Below are 26,039 nucleotides of genomic sequence, written 5' to 3'. Positions count from 1 at the left end.
TAATGTGTAATCAGAGCGAGTGTGTGTGTATGTACAAAGGACTGTGTGGACAGAGTATTTGACGGCTGCCGCGTGAGTGTGTTTTTCATCATCTATGCATGTTTGTTTTGGATTTTTGAGCAAACAGATTTGTGTGCATTTGTACTGATATGTGCTTTCAAGCGACTTGGACAATTAAGTAGCGTTTTCTATCGGCTTGTGTGTGTGTGTGTGTGTGTGTGTGTGTGTAGGATCTTTGTATTTAAGCAAGCGTGGATAGCAGCGTGCAAAAAACAGCACTTATTTATGTGTAATCATGAAAAGATCGCTTACTCCCCAGTTGAAGGAAATAGAGGAAGAAGAAAGGGATATAAACAAGGCTAGATGGGAACTATATGAGGAGAAGGCACTCCCCAGGGGCCAATAAACTTGCTTAATTATGGGAGGCCTTGTTAATTTAGTCTCTGGCAATGCAGAAGATCTCTGTCTTGCCAAGGAAACACAACAGCAGCTGCAGCAGCTGACTCTTCGCTGAACTCTACACGGCCTTTTCCCAGTCAGCACAGTGCAAGCAGGAAGAGATTTATGTACAGTGCATGCTTTTTGTTGTAATATTTTGGGAATGTCGCTGTTACGGCATGAGTGTGGCAAGTGTCTTAAGTTCTTGGAAAGCGGAGTGAAAATCCTGACTTCATAGAGGGGCGAGATGTGGAAATTGGTTCAGTATGGGGATAACAGTGCACAGTTTGAGTATCTCCTGGAAGACATTCACAGTTTTGACCTGGTTGTTCAATTGAAAAGTGACAGAAATAGTTGTGTTTAAAGAAAAAAAAAGGAAAAAAGAGTGACAGAGAGAAGTCAAAACTCTGGCTCCTGTCTGACCTTCGCAAAGCTAGCCAATCATGGCGTGACATTGTGCGTCAAAAGGGCACACCACCTAAATTAAGAATTCCAATATGTTATTTCCATGGTCGAGGACATTTCAGCGAACATATGTGAGCATGAGCTACTTTCTCTCACGGCGAGAAACCAGAGAAGCAAGTCTCAAACTTGAGATGTAATGAAGTATAAAGTCTGAAGCTCCTCCGTGAACATGTGAGAGTTTTCAGTTCTGAAGCCGAAAATGTACCCGTGTCCTAGAGCATACTGAACATTCCTGCTGGGCGCTCTCAGTATAATGTACAACATCTTCATCGGTTCACTGTCTATGGAGCAGCTCCAGACTTCATACTTGATGACATCACACATTTGAGCACTCTAGCTTTTGGACTTGGGCGAGTTCTTTCATGTTTTATTAATATTTTTTGGACTGTTAGATCATAAGACTAACATATGAATTTTAAAAACTGGCGTAGTTCCACTTTAAAGCATAGGAAAATGTCTCTTCTTTTGCCACTTTGACACAGTGTTGTTATTATTATCTCATCTTTTGTCTAAAAGTTTATTCTGAACGCCATGATAAAAGTTCGTTTTTAAAGTCTCTGCCAACCACGGATGTGTTTCCTTTTTAAGTTTCATAAGTTATAGTTTCATTTCATTCGTAGTACCGCTAACAATGTGGTTATGTTCAGGCTCAAAAAATCCCACTTGACTGTAGAGTAAGGACAATATCATGTTTTGGCTTTAAATACTCACTTTGGACACCACAAGCAAGACTGACCATGTGTCCTCAAAAAATACAAAGATTGTTGCAACAAGAATGGCTGGAAAAGTTTCCACGTGTCATTTAAAAAAAATGGAAAAATATAAATATCCCCTCATGGTGTTGAAAAATACCCGGTTCTGTTGAAACAAAGTTAGAAATGTCCCAACCTCTCGTTAAAAATACCCTGTTTCATTGCAACAAACATCACTGGAAATGTCTCTACATGTCCTGAAAAAATACCAGGTTGTATTGCAGCAAACACAGCTGGAAATGTCCCTACGAGTCATTAGAAATACCTTTTTTGTAGCAACAAACATAGCTGAAATGTCCCAATCTGTTGTTGAAAAATACCCTGTGTTGTTACAACAAATATAGTTGAAAATTTCCCAGTGAGTTTTTAAACAATACCTGCTTCTGTCGCAACAAACATAGCTGCAAATGTCCTAACAAGTTGTTAGAAATACCCGGTTTTGTTTGTTGGTTTCGAACACAGTGGTCTGCTGCTGCTGCTTGACAGTCGTCTCACCACGTCTCATGCCATTCATTGTCTCCTCCTCCTGATAAGAAACTCAGCTCATTTCTAATCCAAACTTCGTTACTATATTACTCTACAAAAGTTAATATGCTGTGTATGAAATGATCAAATCTGACATCTGTGGTTTGGATAACGTACAATGCACACATTTTATTTTGGCGACTGGGCTTAAGGTTTTGTTACCTTTTGCTTTTCATTTGGTCGACTTCTTTGTGATACTTACTCGACACTAGACACTAAAACTTAATTACTTTAAACGAATACAGCAGTTTTGATAAATGTGAGTTGAATATTGTTCTGGTGTTTTTGCTGCTTTGATTTTAATTTACAAGGGCAAGTATCCACTGTTCCGCTGCTGGGAGATTAATTCTCATGCACCATTTTGGTAACACTGTCTCAACAAAGCAGAACCTCCACAAAGAAACAACCAACCAAACAACTGGTCAGATGAAAAAAATTAAAATAGTCACATTTCAATAAGCTGTGGTGAAGAGGAGGGGGAGAGTCGTGCTAAATTATTGTGAAGGAACTCATATCTTACTTCTAGCAGATGAGATGTTGTTAGCCCTCCCCTTCCCTCAGAGTGACTGTGAGTTTGTGTATACAGTCTGTGTATATGTGTGTTTGGTATATTACAGCATATTGCTACACAAATGACCCCGCTGTGAAATGAAAACTGCCATAGAGGGAGTAAGGGAGGGAGGAAAGGAGAGAGGGATTTAAAATATAGAGGGAGAGTCATTGATTAAATGCTGCAAAGTGAGAGTAATTCTGCGAGCGCTGGGAATACACACACCACACTCCTTCCATTATTCATGCCCCTGCATTTCTCTCCACACCTTCCTCTCCTTTCATTCTCTGCCTCTCTCTCCAGCCTCCCTCTCTCTCATCTGTGAGCTGGCTGTCGATGACCGATGATGAATTGCGGCCGGTGTAGAACCTGCGTTTAGTTCTGTCATTATTCAATAACAGGTGCAGCAGAAATCAAGGCAGCGTGGCAGTTATTGTACTGCTGCTGGCGCCATGTGATTATTCGCCATAATTTACTTTACTGCCCTGTCCTATAGAACCGACGTTAACTTGAGTTGTTTGTCTAACTGGGAGAGGAGAGAACTGTGGGTGTCCACCCGTCTGAGTAAGTACCTCAGTTTAATAAGAAACAAAGTGTTCCACAGTCGTAGATAATGAGAAAGTTGGCAGCGCTTTATCGGGGAAGTGGTGCACAGTGGCATTTATCTTTGGCAGCTTGTGCAGACACAACATGGAAGCAGCAGAAAGTGTATTTGAGATATGGATTAAAGAGTGGTTTTAATCAAATGTAGATTAACATATGCTATATGAAACAGAAATATAGTTCTCTTCTATATACACATCTTTTAAGATGTCATAAAAATAGTGGAATTGCCTATCACAGTGTTTCCCAGAGTACAAAATGATGTCAAAATATAATGTATTTTGTCTAATAAAAAGTCCAAAACACAAATATTCTGAATTTACATTGATATAAAACATAAAAAATTGCAATCATATGCAATTTAAGACTTATAATTTCTGAAACAATTCATCCATAACTTCAGACAGATGTAGGGGAAGCAGGCTTGGTTTCATACCCAGGACATCAAAATGTGCTCCTTGGGCAGTGTCACCTTGTAGCATCTGTGTGAGACACACTGGGCTTTGTACAAACTCCAATGCAAACCCATCAATATCCTTAATAGATGCTAAAAGCAGTGGATGTATTTTAAAGGCTGCAGATGTCTGCGTAGGGTGGCTGGAAGAGGATGTGGATGGATCCAAACTCAGGACTTTGACACAGGAGACTGTTGTGCGTGACAAACAAACAACAACAACATTGGCTGTGGAGTTTGTGCTACTTAAAGCCGGATGTTATTTTTAGCAACATCCGCAATCTTTTCCTAACATAACCAGGTAATTTTGTTCCCTCAACCAAACCGCTGACCCCTTGTTCTAGCATTTTGCTGCAGTTTCCACCCTTAGCTCAAATGATCATTTAACAGACATAACAAGCAGCAACATTTTCATCTTTCTTCAAAAATGAAGCCACACTTTAGACAGTTTATTCCCCTCGACATTGACTACTTCTTTTTGCCAGTTTGCATCAGCGTAGACACATGAGTTTGACATCTTTTTATGCCTCCTTTCAGTGTGGCTTCAGCGATGGCTGGAGTTATTACGTTTTTTCGGGTTGCCTGCCAACCCGTTAGTTTGCTGAAGGGTTGACAGACAACCTGTTCGTCTGTCCATCCCACTCTGGTGAACTCAGTGTCTTAAGAACGTCTTGATGGAATTTCTTCAAATTTGGTGCAAATGTCCACTTGCCCTCAGGGATTAACTGATTAGCTTTTAATGGTCATGGGTCAAAGGTCAGGGTTACTGTGACCATATCTCACCCATTCTTGTTAACACAGGGACAACTTCTGCCGCTGCAAAGCAGCAAAACATGCGAGTCAGGATGAAATCATATTCTGATGAGATTTCATTGGAAAAGCATGCCTCTCATGTTAAATGATAACTTTGATGGACTATTTGATCAGTGATAGCCAGCTGGCTAATTAACCATTTCAGCTTTTGTAAGAGCAGATAAACACATTGTTTAATTCCTTTATAACAATTGTGCCCTTGTGTTTTTAGTTTTAGAAACACAGCTTGACAGTTCATTTGTGTGTAGTTAAGGCTGCTAAGCTATAATTGGTCAACTGATCTTCGTATGAGGTGTTTAGTGAACTGTGAATTGTCTAATTGTTTCAGTTGTACAGTGAACACTGTTGGTTATGAAATCATACAGTTGTGTTGCCAGATTGTATCACGTGTATCATGACCTCCACATTAGTAGTTTTGACTGTCACAGCTGGCATCCAGCCAGCTCAGCCTGACCCCCTGCAGCTGTAGCAGATATATCAGCCTGCTCAGCTTAAACCGCATTGATATGTGGGGGATTCATTCTGCAGTACGTTAAGCCTGCGGGCTGCAGCCTGCTGACTTATATTGGAGTCGGCCACAGCGATGGCCTACAAGTGTTAATGGGTTGGCAGTGGGAGCTGAGGACACGGGAATTAGGCCTCTGCTACTAATTGCACAAGGGAAAGATTTATTTAGATTGGGAGGGAATAAGCCTGCTGTGCTGCAGTAGGGGGTACTCAGCCGAATATGTCGAGGCAGTAGAGAAGCCGGGCTGCATTTGGGGAGCTTCATTGACAAAAGCAGAAAGATAGGGATAGTTGCTCACTTTATAGATGTCACATTTTGTTCAACTGATGATCACTTTTTGCTGGTCAGCATAACTGTAGCTCATGTTTTTCTTTTCCTTGAGTTCAGGTCTGGCACATTAAGTTTAAAAATATGACTTTTTATATCTGAAGACTGCTAATATTAAAATAGAATGGAAATAAATTTGATTTTATTGATATTAATACCATAATCAATGCTGAATCATTCTGAGTCTTTATAGATTCTCGTATTGATGTCTGATCAGTTTTCTGCATGGAAAAAAAATTGGCCTATACAGGTATTCAGCGTCATTGCAACTGTTTTATTATTCATATAAAATAATTGAAATGTGAAAATATTTGAAAAGGCTTCATTTTTTGGACGTGCTGCTAGGTCGGGATGCAATGGCGTTTAGAATGTCAAATATAATCCTAGAATTTAAGCCCATGTTGTGACAGATGTTTTCAGCATGTTGCTGGTGTTTCCACCTTTACTTGAAATGATCATAATACAGACATTAAAAGCAGCGCTATTGTGGTATTTCTCTGTGAAATGAAGCCAAATTTTAGACTGTTTCTTATTCCTCTTCGCCATGACTCCTTCTCATTGTAAGTATCCAGCGGCGTTGACACATGAGTTTGTTTTTTTTTATGTTTTGCAGTTCAAAACTGTCAAAAAAAATACATCGGCATCAATAAAATGAATTGATAAGCTTGGAGGCATATGATATCGATGAATCAGATAGTTTGGAACTGGATCTTGGTTCCCATTCCTCATTCAAAAGAACTTATTGTTTTGCTCATCATTTGAATTTAACTTTCTCTTTATCACAGAAGACTGACAAGGGTCAATTAAATAATTGCTGGTCGTCAGCTGGTTACAGTTCAGTAACTCTGTGTTGTGGTGTCTTTCAGCTCAGCTGTCTGTTCCGCTAGTAGAGAAAGTATTAGGACATTACTGTATTTATGACAATACTGAAATACCCTGGTATTTATACCCTGATATACCCTGGTACCATAATACTTCCACTGGCAACACACAAATGAATTAAATTTTCTCAACTCAATTTCAAAGCACCTATGATAATAACTTGATAACTTGATTTGAGCTTAAACTTTAATTCATTTATGTGTAACAGATTGAGGTAATTATTCAACAGTTTTCTTTTTTCAGCATACCTACATGACTTATAGTTTTTCAACTTTGACCCCAGTCTCTGCTGTCACTCTGCTTTGTGCACCCAACCAGTCATCCACCAGCCACCGCTTTTTTTTTTCGCTGTTCCCTACCTATGTCAAGTAATCACCAGTATTCTAATTTAAAAATGTCTCCACTATTGAATAACGTCAGGCAGCTAATCCCGTTGTGCCTGCATTTATTGCATGTAAACACTGATTGCTGTGGGATCCCAGGAGCCTGGTGCAAATGATTAGGAATGATGTTTCAATGAGTTCTTATTGATTGGCTGAAGGACGGATGCAGAATAATGACGGTCCAGTGGCTCATTTTATGTCCTGCATATGTGTGTGCAGGCTTCCCTGGTCCCCGTCTTGGACCCACTGCTTATAAAATTTTGCCACCTCGGAATTGTACCAACAGTAAGTATTGCATATTATTCCCAAAATCCACACCCCCTCTCCTCCCTCAACAGTCGCTAATCGTGTTCATGTTCCTCCCAGCGGCGCTCACCGAGATGGTGTTTGAAGCTGGAGGTTCCTCACTCCACTGCTACTAACTCCCAATAAAGGATGCAGCAGGAGATAAAAAGCCTCTTGAAGCATATTTTTATTTAGCAACAGATGCATTCACGTCTGTCTATATAAGCTCTTATGCTCTTTTTCACTCCCCTCCTTTAAACGTTCTCCTCCTCTCCACCCCTCCTTCTCTGACACTCTGTTAAGCCCGCTATCTGATGTGGTAATGAGGCACTAATGAGACAAGGCCCGTCTTAATCTCAGGCAGAGAATCGGAGCGCTGGACGATTTTAAACAGTCTTTGGGATTAGCGGAGGGAAGGGCGTTTCCGTGAGGCAGGGCGTGAGAGAGAGAAAAGGAAGGAGAGAGTGAGACTTGTTGGAGACAAAGGTGAACAGCAGAGTGTGTGTGTGTGTATACATGTGTATGTGGTGCAAATTAGTTGTGGACTTAGTGCACTGTTGTGTGACTTCAGAACATGAGTGGGTGGGGGGAGTCAGTATCTGGAGAAGAGAGTTGTGACCCTGATGGGAAGCAAATAATGAGGCAGTTGTTGTGTGCACACTCGACACCCACACATTTGTTTTAGAAAGAAAACACACAGAGATTGAAATCTTCATCCCTCGTGAAGCTCTCTACCATCCTCAAAGTGGCAGCATCTTTCATCCTCTCTCTCAGGTCCAGGCCAGCTGTCCTGTGGCCGTCTGTCTTCGGCTTTCTGAAACATGAAGGGATGTCCTTTATTCTTTCAATAAAAAATCGAGGAGCTCGGCTGCAGATGTTCCGTCGCTTCCACCTCGTGCACCGCTGGGATCCCGCTAATCAATCGAGTCAATTACCACTGAAGTCTCATCATTTTCCCTCATCACAGGTTGATTTTGGTTTGATTTACTTGAAAGTTCGCCACCGTGACTTTATCTTGACTCACGAGAACTTATGGTGGGGAAAAGTTTTTGATTTTCTTTTGCCTAAACTTGGAGGCATAAATTATCTCAGAGCAGTGACTTCTTTTCTCTTAGATTGTCACTGCTGGCTTTGCTATGAGTCAGGGGTTTGAGGACTTTTGCCTTGCCACAGACTTGTAAAGCTGACAGCTGATTTTGGCTGTCCCAGTCTGAACTGCGGCTGTGAAGTTGCCCTCCTGCTTGCCTTCACACTCTTTTTGTCTGACGCCATATGTTGCTTTTTTGACCGAGATTCTGCCCAAGGGATTATCTCGGATTATCCAAAAGTCTCGTCTTCGAGCTCCAATCCCACTTCTGGCTTCCTTCTCTGACTTCTGATTCCCCTCTGCAACCAGAAACTTTTCTCTTGGTGATACTTGCAGATTTGTCCAACATCTAGTTGCTATTGTAATGAAATGCAAAATACTCAGAGCACATCTCACAATTACCTGAAGACTTTAATAAAATTTGTCTCTGCTTAGAAGAAGCCGTGGTGTCGTATCCTACAGAATAGGAAAAGTTTACCAGAATTTACTGGAAATTTAAATTCCACAGACGATGTAATAAAATGTACTACAGAACTCGTAACCAATTAATTTCCTGTAAATGTAAGTACATTGAAAAAAAAAGAAGCCCTTTGAAGAAGAATTTCAAATGGCTGGAGCAGAGCATTTTGAATTTGTGTGTCGGTTAGTTCATTTAAGATGGCAAAATAAAATCAAATGATTCCTTTCTGCACAGACAAAAACAAGTTATATGCATTTGACATTTCTTAAAAAAAAAATACCCAACCTGTAGTTTTCTAGTAAGTGGTACACTGCAGTTTGCCCAGATGTAGAGAACTTTGTTCTTTTGATATTACTGTAAGAGGACGTCCCCCCTGTCTGTCTTCCAATGATCTCTGGTCACTCAGAAAAAGCCAGTAAATGGATGTATTTTTTAAGCTGTATTTAGCTTTCTGGTACAGTGTATTGCTCTTAAATAATTCAAAACATATTGAAGTAAAGTTCATTAGTTTAAACCTATTTTAAGTTCATTTATTTATTGTAATTCATTACTTTTTCCTGTGAATAATACACTTAATCATACTGCTTTATGAGACCAGCATCACAGATATATACAATTACAAATGACAAATAGATTAATAACATTATTTAAAAATTTTAAAAGACTATATTCTAAATAAGTGGTTTGTTTTCAAGGTTGTGGAAGCTTTTCAGTCATGTTTAGATTACCAAAACACAATGAATTTACCCTAAAACCATAATATTTGCCTGCCCCAAATTTATGCAGACATTGTAGTGAATATATCATAGTTTTGCTTTTGTTAAACTTGGACCCCTGTGACTTCAGTTGTTTGCCATTTTTGGATTCTTAGCTCAGTGAAGCATCTTACCAAATTTAACATAAAACAGAGCGACATGTTCCTTTAGGACAAACATGCCTCGGCAGTGTAACATAAAATCTGTTGTGTTCCCAACCTTTTACACTCTACAAATGTGTACATTGTCCAATGTGATGGAAAATGTTGAAACATGTAAACATTTACTTCTTGGTTATATTTATCTTGTACATTAAGAAACGTGGAGCAGAAAGCATATGAGTATATTTATGATAGCATGCAGGACTTGTCTCGTATAACGTAAGTGACAGTAGGATTATGGGAAGCGGAGCTGCAGCAATCTGTCTCCTCACTAACAGAACTGGGTCTCACGCCACATCATGCCACATGGGGGAAAGTGTCAGAGAAGTGATCTCTTTTAAGGATTTGCTGCTGTAATATTTAGGACACACACACACGCCACACACGGGCTGTAAGGTTTGTGCATGCAAGCGAGCACTGAGATACACACATGCACACATGTTTGAATTATGTACATTATGCACAGATGCTTTCTATACACACACACACACACACACACACACACACACAAACACTGCAATTCTGCTTCAGGCAGGCATCCTGTGCACTCACAGGCAACCAGAGGCAGCTCCTGTTTGCATGCCAACTGTAACATACTTGAATTGTGTGAACTCGAATCCACTCAAGTGATTTATGCAGGAAACGTACAAAACAGCGACCTAAGAGAGAGAGACTGGAGGAATGTTGCCCCACTTGAAAACTGAATATTTATGACACCATGACACAGTGTACTTCCACTAAGGCCGCCTCTCTCTTTCTCTGTCTCCTGTTAAAGTGATAAATCTATTTTCCAAGGTTGTGATTACATTACATTGTTTCATTCCTCACCTCTGTATATCCCCGTGCAAATAAACTGAACTAAGCAAAAAACTAAACAGAATTTAAATGAATAGAACCAAAGTCACAGCAAACTAACATGAATATAAACTCGACCAATATTTTTTCTCCAGCTCGTGTTTTTTCTCTTCGTCTCCATTTTTTCATCTCTTATGGTCAAGAAATAAACTTTTCAGGCTGTTTACAGGCTGATTAATGTGTGTGCACCTGCTGCATGTGGCCATTTCATCATTCCCTCCCGCAGAAGGAATGACACATGCAGGCCATACACATTGTATAAATCCCTCAGCTATAGAGGCAGATAGCGTAGCCTAATACACTAATGCATAACGATATGTGGAACTATAAGAAGATTGGTTACGCTCTGACACACACGGTAATGTGCTCTTATACATATGTATGTACACGCATAACACCATTCACTCTTATTCATAGCAGCTATCCGGCACACATGGTGATGAGTAAGGTTGTTTATAAATGTATAAATACTATGAATGCTAATATGACGCTTAAACTGTAATACTCTTAAAGACTTTGGGTCTTATTGTATTTTATAACAGCAATTTACACATTTCTTGATAATCTAACACTGGAACTGGGGCTGGACAATATATTGATATTATATGGGTATTGTGATGTGAGATTAGATATTGTCTTTCATATCATGTATGTAAGTTTCTACAGCAAAGCCATCCTGCCACAGGGACGTTGTTGCTTGTTGTAATTGTGGATTGAGCAGTGCAGCTAGCTTGCTTCAGTCTGACCTGGGTGGTGTGCAGTGCAGAGTGCTTACTTTAGCTAACCAGTGGGGACCAGAGGGTGGGCAATGGGCACAGTGTTTCCACATATAACGTGGCTAGCCGGCTGTCTGTCTGCAAAACCAACAGAGAAAAAATAAAAGGCAAGACACAACATTTCGACGCCTCTAAAAGGATAGTGCTTTGAAATGTGGCGTTAAAGCTCACTTAGTCAGTGGAGTACCAGACTACAAGGAAAGGCCTCTTGTACTTTACTTAATTAATGGGTTACTGGGTGTTGCACGATTGGAAGAGAATTAACCAAAACTGACATCCCAAGTGAGAACCCAAATATCAAATGTAAAGATGAGCAACAATTAACATCTTCTGTCTCTCAGACAAGGCACTCAGGAGAGCTGAGACTTCTGTAGAAACAAGCTTTTCATGGTTTTAAATAGAGAACCAGCTTGGAGCCACTGACCTTTTAACCTCAATTAGATCAGAAAAATCGAAAACCAGTTGTTTGACCGCCTCCCAACAGACAGTATTTGTAATTGTGGCATGCACTGAAGAGGAAACACGCAACATGGCTCACATATAGAGTTTAAATCCAGCATAACTAATCACATTCAACAACACACCAGACTCATTACACGATTTGCTCTCCCACATGCAGACTGAGGTGTGACAACCCCCATCTGTATCAAAAGCATTTTTATTGTGTGTGACAGCTAAAGCCAAAGGTCACTTTGCACATTTTGTGGGATATATGATTTGATTTTACAGTGTATGCTGATTAAAATGTGTATAGTGGGAATTTGTGCATAGATGCTGTAATGTGAAGAAAAATCCACTCTGGCATATGTATAACACATACAGTCTATGTAGCAACCTATTGTGGATAACGTACAGTATTTTTAAATGGTTTTAGAGAAGCCAAAAGACACTTAGTTGCCAATTAATTAGTTATATCTACAGCTAAAATTGACCTAGCCTAATGCAAAAGCCCAGCAATAACCCTACCCTCATGAATTTTGGTTTTTGTTTTAAGTGTTTCAGAGAGATAGTCCCAGTCGGCACCACATGTCAATATGTCAGATAGAAACTGGACTCTTATTTAGTTGGACAGTCATAAGACTTTAATTGGAATGAAAATCATGTTGAGGATATTTTAGATGTCCAGTGACTTTAACATTTTATGTTGTGTGGATGTTAACATTATGAGGCTTTTGCAGACATTGGGTTTTGTTTTCCATGATCGATGCTGTTATTGTACGTTGGCATGAGATGTTTGGAAGATGCTGGATTTTGGTTTTTTAACAACTCAACTTAAATTCAACAAAATATCCGCATGTCATAATATAACATAATACTTTATTGGTAGCAGCAAAGACATACATGATACAGTGTTCAGAAAACTTACTAATAAACACTTGTTCCGCATCAAATTAAGGTTCACATCAGACATTGTTCTGACATTGAATTCAGTCACCCAAAGTCACAACCTAAATGCAACCAAATATCAACATCAGACAATGTTGGTGACCAGCTTGGTTAATAAATAGCTCTGCAGCAAAAATATGTACTTTTGATAAGGGGTCCCTTTAATTGATATATGGACTCTTTTTGTAGACTAGCCTTTGTTTTAAAAGATCCAAATAAACAAATCTGTAATGAAAACAATCTTTGGTTGCAGCCCTAATGTGAGCTCTATAACACTTTCGTCACACCTGATCTTTAATTAATTTAATTTAATTGTGATGAATGATGATTGTAAATGCTGTGAAAATCACAACACGGTAATTGTTTTCTAAAACCTTGCTTTCTCCACTCAAGACTTTACCACTCTTCTTGCAAACCTGTCACTGGGAATAAAACCAGACATTTATAGCTAAGGGGACATTAGGACCGTCACTCTCTTTTAATGGACAACTTTTGAATTCAGTAGACCCTCAAAGCTTCAAAGCTTGCCAGAGCTGTACTTCTTAGAATTATGTTATTCAGCTTTGCTCGGCGTCAGATGAAAAACTGGCTCCCCACTCTTAAAAACAGGCAGATTAAATGCAGTGGTAAATCTTTCACCAAGCGAACTGTAGACACTTGCCAGGCCCCTGTGTGTACTGATGTGTTTTTCAGGGTGGCTAATTAAATACCTGTCTTATGAGTCCTGATTATGGTAATCGACTGCCAGGCAGGCAAGTCTCTGTAGATCAGACAGTGGATGTCCTTGTGATTAGAAGTGTAGCAGAGCTGGAGAGGACCAGGGAGCAGATCATTAGTAGGTCTAAATGTGGTAGCACCACTCAGGGGGCCCTATGATCACTCCTGAGAGAGCGGCAGGCACAGAGAGAGGACGGAGATTGAAGATTGTGTTTGTGTGAAGGCCTGTTTCCACTCAATTTCTGTTCCATCGGCTGAGGCAGAGAGTGAGGAAAGGTTTAAGCTAGATTAAACATCAAGAAGATAAGAGATGATAGATAGCTTTACTGGAGCACCTGAGTCTTACCTGATCCGATCCCAAACTGAGTTACTTTGATGTAGCCGGGAGTTTGGAGTACGGCGTGAGCGGGACGGTTTTTAACTGATATTTTATCCACCGTGGTTGTGAGGAACTCAACACTGTAAAAGTTTGTAAGCATGGCCAGATTAACCTGTTAGGGCAAAAATCCACTGTCAACCTGTCCAAGACACTGCCCTCTTTGCAGTATGTACGTTCTGAGGGGCTAACTCTGGTTCTGAAAAGTTATAGTGGCCTCTGTTATCTGTTCATAGGTAAATCTTTTGTTGTAAAGGTATGTAGCTCTTTTTCACACTTTTTGCTTAGTTTTTATCACAAATATTATTATTCTTTTCTTTTTCCTTCTCCCTAATCCTGTGATGTTTATATAATAATAATAATTGCTTATTTTAATTTAATCGCCATAATGTTTGAATTATAAAGGTGTTTGTGTTTCGATTACAGAAAAGCTTAAAAGGAAAGAAAATATTTGGCCAACAGCTGAATTTGTGAGCATTTGAAACAGTGGCAATTGCTGTGTGGCATCTGAGTCTTGTAGAAAAAGAAATGTGAAGCCAGTGCAGACGTACCATAAATCTGCCCACCAGGGGGCCACTTCACCAGTTGCAAAAAGAAGTCTGATTGTAAAGAAGTCTATAAGAAAATGATCCTACTTCTTACTTGATTTATTAACTTAGAAAACATTCGTAATGCGTTTATGGGCTTGAAGTCTTCTTTAAAACAGCATCATGTTCATTTAGTAAATTCTAGTCCTTTTCAGAGTTTAAAAGACGATACACAAGGGTATGTTTTAGGGCGTGGCTATCTTGTGATTGACAAGTCGCTACCACCGCAGTGTTCGAGGGCTCTCAGTCAGATCACCCCTCGCTTCTCCACAGCTCCACCGTCTTGTCCATGTATAGTGACCGCTGGCCCAAAAAAATCAGAGATGGGCCATGGCCGAAATGCCAAACTCAAGGCCTCAAACAGGTAGTCCAAAAACCACTGGCTCATGTCACGATGTCCACTTCTTCTACACAGTCTATGGTATGATTCCTTTTGCATTCATGTTTTCATTAAGTTCAGCACAGAGAGAAAAGTCTATGTGGCAGCTTTATTAAACACCCAAACATCAAGCGTTACTCCCATGCTGGGATAATATTACTTGTCAATTAGTTTGTGGAATGTTGATTAAATAACTTTAATGAAAAATATGTCAGTAAATGTAACCTTAAAAACCGAAGGTGTTATAACTAGATTTTGACACAGGGCTCGTTTACAAGATAGATCCGGTAATGGTGCTTTATTGATGTTGTACTTTAATTACCAACTGGCACACAATGAACCTGAAGCTTTAAGGGACACTGAGGGTCTTTGGTAACTGCCCACTATTCCCAGGTGCTATTCTTAGCTGTGGTCATCACACTTGGTGAAATTATGTTAATTTGAAACTAGAAAATAATAATCCTTGTCAATGTTTTTGAAGATTTTTGAAGATTTAAATACTATAGATATTATTATTTTGTTTGTTGTTGTTGTCTATTGATGTTTTTGTATCATATTTTTCCTCTTAACACTGCTTTTATTGTGGCTTCTTGGCCATGGTTTTCATAGTGAGAGATAATAATCAAGGAAAACTAAGAAAGAAAAAATAAGGTGGAACCAGGCCCCACAGAGTGGGGCTCAGCCTTGCTTTCAATTTTTCCCAGTGTGGTATTGCAGTAAAAAAAATCCCCTGCGGCCAAAATACATTTCCCACATAGACCAACACTGTAAAAGAGACCTCTGTTAAACTGTTAAAAGGACACCTCAAACGGCAAACAAGATCAGTTGTGACTCTTTCCATTATGATTTTTAATTCATGTTTTTTTGAATTATTTTTAAATTTTCCTGTAGCCAAGAAAAAGAATTTAAAAATCTAGTCTATGAGCTGAGAGGGCGAAACATTACTACGCATATTCATTGCGCAGCATACAATGGAAGTAAACCCGGAATGAAACTTTTTTTGGGTTTTGCCAGGTGAGCAGCTCTATTGGACTGGAAAGGCGCCATCTTGGGTTCAAGGTATTGATCTACATCTATGAACAGAACAGAGGCAGCAAAACACGATGCAACACGTCAACTACTAAATTAAGAGACAATTTTTACACCTAGGACCACATTAAGACCTCCAAACTCATTTATTAAACATATAAGTACACGTGCTTAATCAATCTTATTTATGTAAAATACGGTAAAATATCAGGAACAATGCAGTGTGTCTGCCTGGCAGTCAAAGCACTGACACAAATATGTACATTTTATTGAAGGGTACTTTTAATATTTCCAATCTATAGATCTGCTTTGAGTGGATGAAGTTTGAAAGTAAAAGTAATAATCAAAAATAGGCGTTTGAGAGGTATTTCGTACAAGAAGTCACAATGAGATGAACTTTTGAAAAATTAATCGACATGACAGTGATTTTTGTTTGAATATGTGCATAAAAAGCAGTTGATACGATATAGGAAAACCAGAAAAAAGATTACATGAGGCGAAAAGTGTTCGGAGCACTGATTAGGTTTGAGCTGCGGGATATATGATGAGATTAGTTGTGCTGCCATGGCAACACTATCTGTGACCTTAATGTGTACGGAAAATATAATGCATAACAGTAATACCTACATGCTGACACGTATGATTGTGTGTTTCTCTGCATCACACTCACAATACACAGGGACTGCCTGTCTCTCTCTTTCTCTCACTTCCTTCCCATCTGTCACACACACACACACACACACACACACACACACACACACACACACACACACACACAGACACCCTTCTAGACCCACCACTAGCATTGTGCACGCACAGCAGAGCGCACGCTTTGTGTGTGCTCGCAGACCGCTGTGCTCTATTTGACATCATATTGAATTTGGTGGGGTTGAAGACAGGGTGTTTGCTGAGCCTAATTTACCTGGGCTAGACCTCACAGAGGGCCTGGGAGGGGCTGATAATTAAAATGGCTTGCTGCTGCTGGGATGGAATATTCATGGGAGATTACTTCCACCCTCAAACATCCCTGCACTTCACCAAGCTGTGCGTGTGTGTGCAGGAACATGCTTGTGTGTGTGGTGTGGAGTCTACATTTGATAAGAGTGTTGGCAATGACATTTGTGTGTGTGTGTGTGTGTGTGTGTGTGTGCATGAGTCAGTGAGATTGTGTGTGTTTTTGTGCTTGTCTACACCCCTCTGTGACCTTTCTCTCCCCCCATAATGTAAAGTCATCAACACGCCGCACAAGATATTTAGGTCAGTGTGAGACACCCCGCACAAGATGAGATGAAAGACAGGCGGAGTGAGAGACGGACAGAGAGAGAAATAATGAAATTGACGGGTCCCATGAGGTGATGACAGCAGGCTGTCCTTACTGGTTGACGGATGACAAATGCTCAGTGTCCATGTCCATCAGAGTCCCTGCACATCTCTGTCAATACGACACAAGTTAAACAGAAAATGTGGCCTTTTGGCTTTAATTAAGTTTGTCACTGACATTTTCTCCACACAGATAATGTTTTCATGACATGTGGATCAGTGACGATTTAGAAACTGTCACAAACTCAACTTTGCTAGTGGAGTTTCTGGACATGATTATGTGTACAGAGCACCTGCTACATCATGAATATTTGAAATTTTCCACAAATCCGTATTAAAGGAGCAGTGTGTACGATAAAGGGAGATTTAGTGCCGTCTAGCAGTGAGGATTGCAGATTGTAACCAGCTGAATTCATGTTAAAAATCAATGTTTTCTGTACCCTGTTTGCGTAGCAGACCTTCAGCAGGTTTTTCACCAGGAGCTGAATTATCAGCTGAGGTCTCTGACTCTCCAAGACGAACAGACCCTGTGATTAAAACCACTGAAAGTATTGAAATGTTCTTTTTTTTCTCTGCAGCAGTTTGTGACTGGCAGAGTGGATAATTGATCTGATTGTCACATCATATATACCATATGTATATTCTAATAACGCTCCTAATAAATGGTCCGGCTTCAAAAATAGAAAATCTGTTTGTGGTGGCAGATGTTTCATGAATAAATGTTTGGGAAATTCTGCATTTCTGCTAATATCCCCCCCTAAGTCCTACACACAGGAGCTGTAACCAGGACGAAATTAAAATTTCTACTTCGACTTTTCTTTCATATTTCTAAACTTTACCAAATGACCCATGGTACCTATTTTCTTTATGATGAGTCCTAATGTGCCTGTGAGCGATGCAATGGGTGCTTTGTGACCAGATACGCAGTCCGAAGAGCCTCGACCTTTAATCCAAGTGGCGAAGAGGCTGGCTCCACCTCTCAGCCTCTCTTCCTCCCCTGTCTTCTCCCTCTCCTCCTTCCCCGCCTCATTACGGTGAATTTGAATCTAAGGCCATTAAGGAGCGTGAGGCGAGAGTCTGAAATGAGATGAAAACAGTAGGAAGGCAATAAAAAACCCTTGTTAGAGGAATTTTATTACCGTTTTCTCCGCTCATAGTCTGGAGAACAGCCTGCGTCACACCAGGCGCTGGATCTATATCTGTCATAATGGGGCTGGAAAAAGACCTTTGCTTTTTTTCAAGTTTTTCTCATGTTTAACGCAGACAATTTAAGAAGACACTCAGGGCCATTTTCACTTACTCCTAAAACCAACAGAAGTAAATCCCCCCCGCTGATATCTAAAAAAACATGCCCTGCTGTCTCATCGTTTGCTACAACTTCTTAAAAATCAAGCAGCACACGACCTCGCTGTCATATTTTGTATGAGGATCTAAAGCGGAGCGTCTTCCATATACCTGTGCAGATTCAGGCCTCTGACCCGCCCATTAATCATAATTCTGTGGCATTGTGTGTGAGAGAGATAGAACAGCAGATGAAGACACAGAGCAGATTGAGCTATTTGTTATCACAGCTTATCCCAACACCGGGATGCCTGCTATTATCCTGCCAACACTGGGAATGGCAGGTGGAAAATGGGATTCCGCCCTCTGCTCTGTTATTTTATTGGATTTTTTTTCCCCCCTTTATTCTTTTCTGCTGCATTTTCAGACACATTGAAAATAATTTTACAGCGTGCATTCATGGAGGTTGTGGAGGCAAGGGCACAAACTGGGAAGAAGGTGGCGGAGGGCAAGATGAGAGAGGAGGAGGGGGGCTGACACGCTGATAGTGATAGATAAACATTTTTCTGCAGTTGTTATCCGAGGTGAGGCTATGACCTCTCTGGCTTGTTGATTGTAATGTTTGGCCAAGGCGTTATCTCTCCACCGCAGAGAGCAGCAGATACTGTCTGGAATATTAGCCTCATGTTAGCCGGGCAAAGACACTGGGATGCTGGAGCTTTGTTCTCCATAGGAGCGTGTGCACATGTGTGAATTTCTAAGCTAGTTGAGCAAACATACCTATTTTTTCCTGAGGTATGGCGCTGCATGTTATACGGCTCATTGTGCGTGGAATCCTAGCAGTCTGTGTGTGACAGAGAGCACAAAGCTTCAGTGCCTCAGCATGAATGAGTGAGAGGAAGGTATGAAGTATATTTTTAGCTCAGAGCGGCATGCGTGCCTTTACCTCCTGAGGTCAGCTCACAGGGGGGCTGTGCGGATTAAAGATAGCGTTCAAGTAGATTCATTATTTATTCATCCACTTCCACCTGCCTCCACCACACCACTTACATCCCCTGTGGGTGAGTGCAATGCAATTAGATCTCTGCAAATGAAGACTCACCTTATCTGAAGTGAGCTGTGGACGAGCTCGTAGGGTTACTGAGCAGTTTTGTGAACTGATGGGCGGACTGACTCGCTGCACAGTATTAGTTCCTTCAAGCTGATGGAGGTCCATTGAACCTTGTGAGTTTTTTTTAGCATAATATGTTACATACACATTCGATAGCAACAGCTGCCCAAGCCACAAAACTTCTCTTCAATGAACTCCCAGTTATCATGTCTACATTTACATTTGTAAAAGTATAACATTCATTTGAAAGACATGATTCAGCATCCCTCTTGTATATAGGTAATGAAAGTTGCTCAGTGGCACATAAGGCCAAAACAAGTTTGCCTTCACGGGCATAAAATTGCACTGATCCTCCTCATCATTGGGTCCATACTGCCGGCGCACTGCAGACTTTACGAGTAGGCGGTTAATTTCTGGTTTAGTGCTCTGCTGAATAAAATAGGGATAAAATGATTGAATCACGAGTCTCCTCTGGACTTCCTAAATGTTATCAAACCAAATTGATCAAATTTACAGTGGTTGTGACGTTAAAGAAAAACCCTTTGGAACTTTTTTTTTCCACCAGATGGACTGTTTACGCAGCCACTAAAACTGACCTTTGTTTACAAGCTTTTCTGTAGATGATCTTCATGTGATATGTCTTTGTTTGTTTTAGATTTGTCTGTTTTTCATTTAGTTGTCTGATCCATTTCCTTCCTTTGCTCTTTGTTATCATGTGTTGTGTAAACACAACAAATGTTCCCATAATACAACCTGAAGCTCATAAACACACTGAAGTCAGAGGCAGGACCATCTGAGTAGCACACGAATGAACCACTGGCCTTAGCTGCTCGAGGTTTAATTGCTTCTTGCTCACTCACAGGAGCAGGCAGCATGAGCAGTACCATACGATGACAGCAAGTGGGCAAGTGAGAATGTTGGGAATCTTTGAGCACTAGGATGTGCGACAAGCTGACGCGGTACATACTGGACACTAAAAAGAGTCGTTTGAAAGGATTTGTTCTTTTATTTTGCCTGTAGGTGTAGATTTTGAGGGCGATTTAGGGGACACACAGGCATTTGTTCCCCACAATAAAAACTTGAAAGCTTATCTTACAGTTTGATGTAATTCTTATTTTAGTTAATGCAAGAAATGCACGATGTGGTGTAAAAATGTAACCGAATGCCGGAAATCAAGTCTTTTGGGCTCAATACTTCCTGTAGGAGGGCGCCCAAACTCGCCCATTTCAGATGCATTTTCCCCTAAAATGAAATCTACACCCTTGATTTTTCCATCGTGTTGACAGTCGAGAAGGATGTTTTACAGGTTATAGCGTGATGCTCTGTTGCTGCAAAAGTTAAAAATAAATGAAGCAGTGGAGGATTAAGTTGTGATGAGGCTGAAGAGGAAGTTAAGCATTATGTGCGTGATGCAGTGGCATGAGAGAAAAGCAGAGTATGCGGGGGAAAAGAAGATGGCATGTGGATTTGTGTCAGTGGGTGATTTCATGTGCGAGTGGACTATGAGCGTGCAGTGATGGTTGTGTGTGGCAGAAAATGAGGGCATGTGTGCATTATTGCGTGCGGTGGTGGCGGGAATGTGTGTGTGTGTGTGTGTGTGTGTGTGTGTGTGTGTGTGTGTGTGTGTGACTGTCTCTATACCCTCTGGTCAGGTACTAGCACTTGAGATTGGGTCAACTTACCCCTGCTGAACAGATGGGGGTCAATTGGATGCACCCATGCAGAGCCAGCCTAACCTTGAACACTGGCACTGGGTGCGGGTTACCTTTCCAATTTACCCACTGCTCCCACTGCCAAGTGGAAGAGCCATGCCAGCCGTAACCAGCCCCCTCCTCCTCCCATCCAATCTACCGTGCTCGCAGCTGCCAACTACCCCCTAAGCCACCAGTCAGAGGGAGGGATGAAGTGGGGGAGGGAGTGTTGGGGCGTGTGAGAGAGACAACAAAAAGAGGGATTGGCAATAATGAGGATTTACAGAGAAAATGAAAGGAGAGATGTAGCAATGGCATGGTGGAAATGGGAGAGGGGAGACTGAGACAAAAAGAGAGGATTGACAGAGAAAATAGGTTAAATCAGGGAGGATGTGTTTTAGTGAGAGGGGCCAAAGGGGAGGGAGAGGGAGAGCTTCAGCCCCAGTGGCTCTCTGGAAAGCATGCATGCCGGGCCTTCTGATTATTGTATCTCATTGGCAGCCATCGTGGGGCTCCTTCATGTGTACTAATTGCCTGCTGAAAAAATGCAGACAATGGATTGTCTAAAATATTACACTGGTCACGAACTGCTGCAGGCAGAAAACAGTAGAAAAAGACAAAAACGCCAAATGCCAAGTTTCCCTGAGGCCAATTACAATAAGCTGAGACGTCAGTGTATAATGGTGAAAACAGAAATTACTTCCACTGAGTGTTTTTTTCTCTTTTCTTTGTTGAGAATATAAAAAATGACAACTTAATAATAGTGGTTTTGGTATGCAAAACACTAAAGGAACTTATTCTGTTTGCAGAATTGATATAATTTTCTACAGAAAACAGGAAATGGATTTTTGACAAATCCAGTTCAGCCCTCAAAGTCACTCAATCATTTCTACTACGTCAGCTGTAATTAGATGTGTGTGTTTACCACCACGAGTCTGACAAATACACTTTTTAATGACTGTCGTTTACAACTCTCCTACCTGCGTTGGTAAGCTCTGTCAATGGGTTGCATGAAGTAACATCATATTGAGCATTTGGCATTTGAGATTCAAATACCAAAGGCTTTCTTTATTTCTGGAAGTGTCCTCTTTGCAGAGTGGAGGTACAACAATCATTCAGGTTACGGCATTGAACTATCTCTTATGCCATAACAACAGAAGTTGTTTCTAACCGAGTCAAAAAACATGCAATATACATACAATACCATGGATATAAAAGATAAGCTTAAAACAGTGCCCAATGTTTTTAATTTGAGTCTTATGACCTCAGGGAATGTCTGTTTTTAACTGAATTGCCAGAATAAATTGTATATAAATTGTATTTTTCAGCAAACTTTGGATCTAACATTTGTTGCCACAGTCCCAACTGGAAATGTCCCGATGTGTCCTTAACAAATACCTGCTTTTGTTGTTTACTGGTCTTGATCAGTAGTCTGCTGTTTGGCTGCTTGGCAGCCGTCTCGCCTTGGTCTCATGCCACCACCGTCCCCTCCTCCTCCTGATAAAAAACTCCACTCACATACATCTGAACCACATCACTTAAGAAATGTTGATATGATAGGTTCAAACACATATCTAAGGTTTGCAGAAAAGTACAATGCCAACATTACTTCTTGCGACTAGGTTGCTTCTTTTGTACCCCTCGGATTCAAATAGAGTTGCTGGTGAGGCCAGACTTCTTATATTAATGAGAAGGTAGGCGAGGAGTGGTTCAATTTTCTTCAATATGTTTTTTTTAGTTGAAGTCAGTATAGCAAACCAAACTGTGCTGGTGAATAACTAAAAACTGGGAAGATTCTGATGTATAAGTAGGAGGCAACACTTATAGGCTTAGCATGACAACTCTTAAATAGATACCCCTTTCCCCAGAGGAAACCCAACGCACAAGACTACACACAAAGTGATAGATGTTGTGTGTGGCACTTAGATAATACAAAGGGTATCTGATGCAGACAGATTTATGTGTGTGTGTGTGTGTGTGTGTGTGTGTGTGTGTTAGAGAGAGAAATGAGAGTTTGTACAGCAAACGCTGTCAAGTCCATTTAATTCATTCAGACACACAGAGGTAAACACACACCCCCACAATCCCCTGACATCCTCGCAGTCGTCATGTTCCCGAATCAGGTGTTCCCAGGTCCGGTGTGACAGATTACAGATGAGCCAAGCACTTCCTGGTTTCTGCTCTGCTTCTCCTATCAGAGGCCACCATCTCATCTGACACGGCCGGCCGAAAGCCCGTCCCGTAATCACATCAGAGAGAGAGCAGAGGGAGTGACAAATCACATTACAAGCACTGACTCACTGCAGTCATTGTGTAGCCTCGATCCCGTTCTCCGTCTTTGTCCGTATCTCTCCGAATGAAGATTCATGGTTTGGCCTGTGGGAGGAAGAGTAATGTGATAGAGAAGGCAGGCAGTGAGTGAGACTGGATGAGTGTGTTTGTGTGTTTGCAGGTGTATGCAGTCTATAAAGCTGACACTCGCCAGCCCACAGGCAGGTGGGACGTTTGGTGGGCCTGTAGTTCACATGGTCTGGTTTTGTTCAAGTAACTGTGCGGAGGGTGACGTCATTTCTTTTCTACAACTTTCATAACTTAACTTTTTCTTGGTGAAAGAGTTCATTTGAAGAAATATGCTAATATTTCTGACTGCCTCAAGAGTTCCATGCACATCTATAGTTACACCTGATGTATGAACAATTTACTGTAAAAAAAAAAAAAAATGTAATGATAAATAGCTATAAAAGTTAAAGTTACAGTAAGTTAGTTAAGGTGAATATTTAAATCACCTGAAATATTTAATTAAATAATTTAACATTTGGGAAATATGCTAATTTGCTCTTCTTTTCTAATAGGTAGAAAACTAACAATACTTTATTTAACTTTATTGTAACAATTACTTTATTTGACTGTATTAAAGAACCTTTATATATATATATATATTTATATATACATACATATATATATAGCATTTATTAGAACAGAGCTTTATTTGATGGTATAAAAGCATTACTTTAATTAAAACTTTGTTATAACAGTACTTTATTTATGAGATCTTTATGAGATCAGTACTTTATTTAACGTTATTCTAACAGAAATGTATTTAGCATTTCAGTATTTTAGTAGTCTACAGTAGTTTTGATGAGATTTCAAAATTTTGAGATATATTTTGTGTATCGCAATATAGCCGAAACATGCAATGCAATATATTTTCACTGTGAATATAATATTTAAAAACACTTTACAACAGGATATTGATTGAGTGGATACCTCTTGTTTCCTACTTTTGTGTTTCACACTCCATGTCTTAAAAAAAATGAAAGGATGCCCTTTTCCTCTGAGAAATACAATGCATGAATAATTTGAGTGGCACTGGCAACGCACCATGAATGAATCCAATCAAGTACAAATCGCTATTTTTATAGATAACCCTATTAGTGCAGTGCCTTTGGAGCATAATTACAGGGATTTTTATGCTTATGAGGCTCCAAAGTGAGGGATAGCACCCTTCATGGAACAATCAGGCAGCTCAGAAAAAGAGATTTTTTTTCGGTGTAATTTACATAATTATGATGTAGACCAGCGGTAGATAGCAAGGTAAGTAGGTTGGTGGTACCGTATGAAAGTGACATTTAGAAAATGAGACAACTATTTCTCGATGGTGTGTTAGGCCTGTACTCATCCTGGTTTTGGTGGTGCTTAACTTTGATCAGACATGCTGCTGGTGTCGTATATTTTGGCCGATCCTGAAGAGGGCTTGAATTGCAGGCTGCGGGGATTTTTCTTTTGGGTCTAAAAATTGTGATGGCTCTACCCCAGGCACATCCTCTCCTCTCCTCTCCTCTCCTCTCCTCTCCTCTCCTCTCCTCTCCTCTCCTCTCCTCTCCTCTCCTCTCCTCTCCTCTTTTTTATTTTTATTTTTGTTTTTGCATTTTGCCTTTATGATAGGACAGAGTCACATCATGAAAGGGGGATAGAGAGAGGGTTAATGTGCAGCAAAGGGCCATGAGTCGAACCAACGGCCGCTGCAGCAACAACATTGCCTTCATACATGGGGTGCCTGCTCTATCCACTGAGGCACCAAACACCCTCCTCTCCTCTCCTCTCCTCTCCTCTCCTCTCCTCTCCTCTCCTCTCCTCTCCTCTCCTCTCCTCTCCTCTCCATCTCTTCATCTCTCCTCTCCATATCGATCTGTTATACCAGTACACCAGTGGGACACACATACATCCTTACCACCCACCTGCCTGGGAATCCAATACCAGAACTACATCGTGGTACTGTCTTACAAAAGCACAACACAATGAAAAGCACCTGGTAAAATCAATGACGACCAGGTAGACACACACATGCACACACACACACACATGCGCACACACACACACTAACACAATAGCACAAGTACAACCACAGGCTGTATTAGGAGTGGGCTTACTGGTATGTAACAGCAGTCTGAGGGGGATACGACTCAGGCTTAGGGCTTTAACGGCATCACTTTGAGAGGTTTAATTTTCTGATGTCCAACCATCAGCGAGCCAGGACGAGGAGGGTTTACAAGCTTGTATTGTGTCTTTGTGTGTTTTAGAAAAGGATGGCAGCTGTAAGGATGCCAAAAAGTGTTTGCAAGATAGTGCTTCATGTGTGCAAAACACATTAAAAAAATCTCTAGTTTGGATATAAACTAGGGCTGTCAAACGATGATTTTTAATGGCGTTGCGATGATAATTAATCACATTTTTTAATGACATGTTTTCAATGCCATTATTTTGCATTTAAAAACAGTTAGGAAGTCCATATTGGTACAGTGAAAGGAAATGTTACTGTGTGCCGCAGGGGTCAGATTAGGTTAAGCTTAAAAGTTCCATGTTGTGCTCCTTTTTAGGTTATATTACTATATACTTGTATTTCTAGTTTATACTTGAACATGTTTACATGCTTCAATGTTTAAAAAAACAAAAAAACTAGAAAATTCTTGTCCAGAAAAAGCTCAGTCTGTTCTGACTGGTCAGTGTTTCCGGGTCCTCCACATCTGCACTCTCAGCATCAATGCACCATCATTGCAGCAGGGGATTGACTGTAATGGCAGTG

At 40.5% G+C, this 26,039-nt stretch overlaps 1 protein-coding gene across 1 annotated transcript in view; it reads left to right on the top strand.

Moving 5' to 3' along the window:
• epha10 (EPH receptor A10) overlaps nucleotides 1-26,039 on the top strand; it is a 433,571-nt gene that overhangs the window by 194,544 nt on the left and 212,988 nt on the right. The window lies entirely within an intron of this gene.

The sequence above is a fragment of the Plectropomus leopardus genome, chromosome 17 (assembly GCF_026936395.1).
Source record: "Plectropomus leopardus strain MGB_pleo_1.0 chromosome 17, ASM2693639v1, whole genome shotgun sequence".
In the NCBI taxonomy this organism is placed as follows: domain Eukaryota; kingdom Metazoa; phylum Chordata; class Actinopteri; order Perciformes; family Serranidae; genus Plectropomus; species Plectropomus leopardus.
The sequence above is the reverse complement of the archived record's forward strand: the minus strand, read 5'-3'. Positions and strand labels throughout refer to the sequence as shown.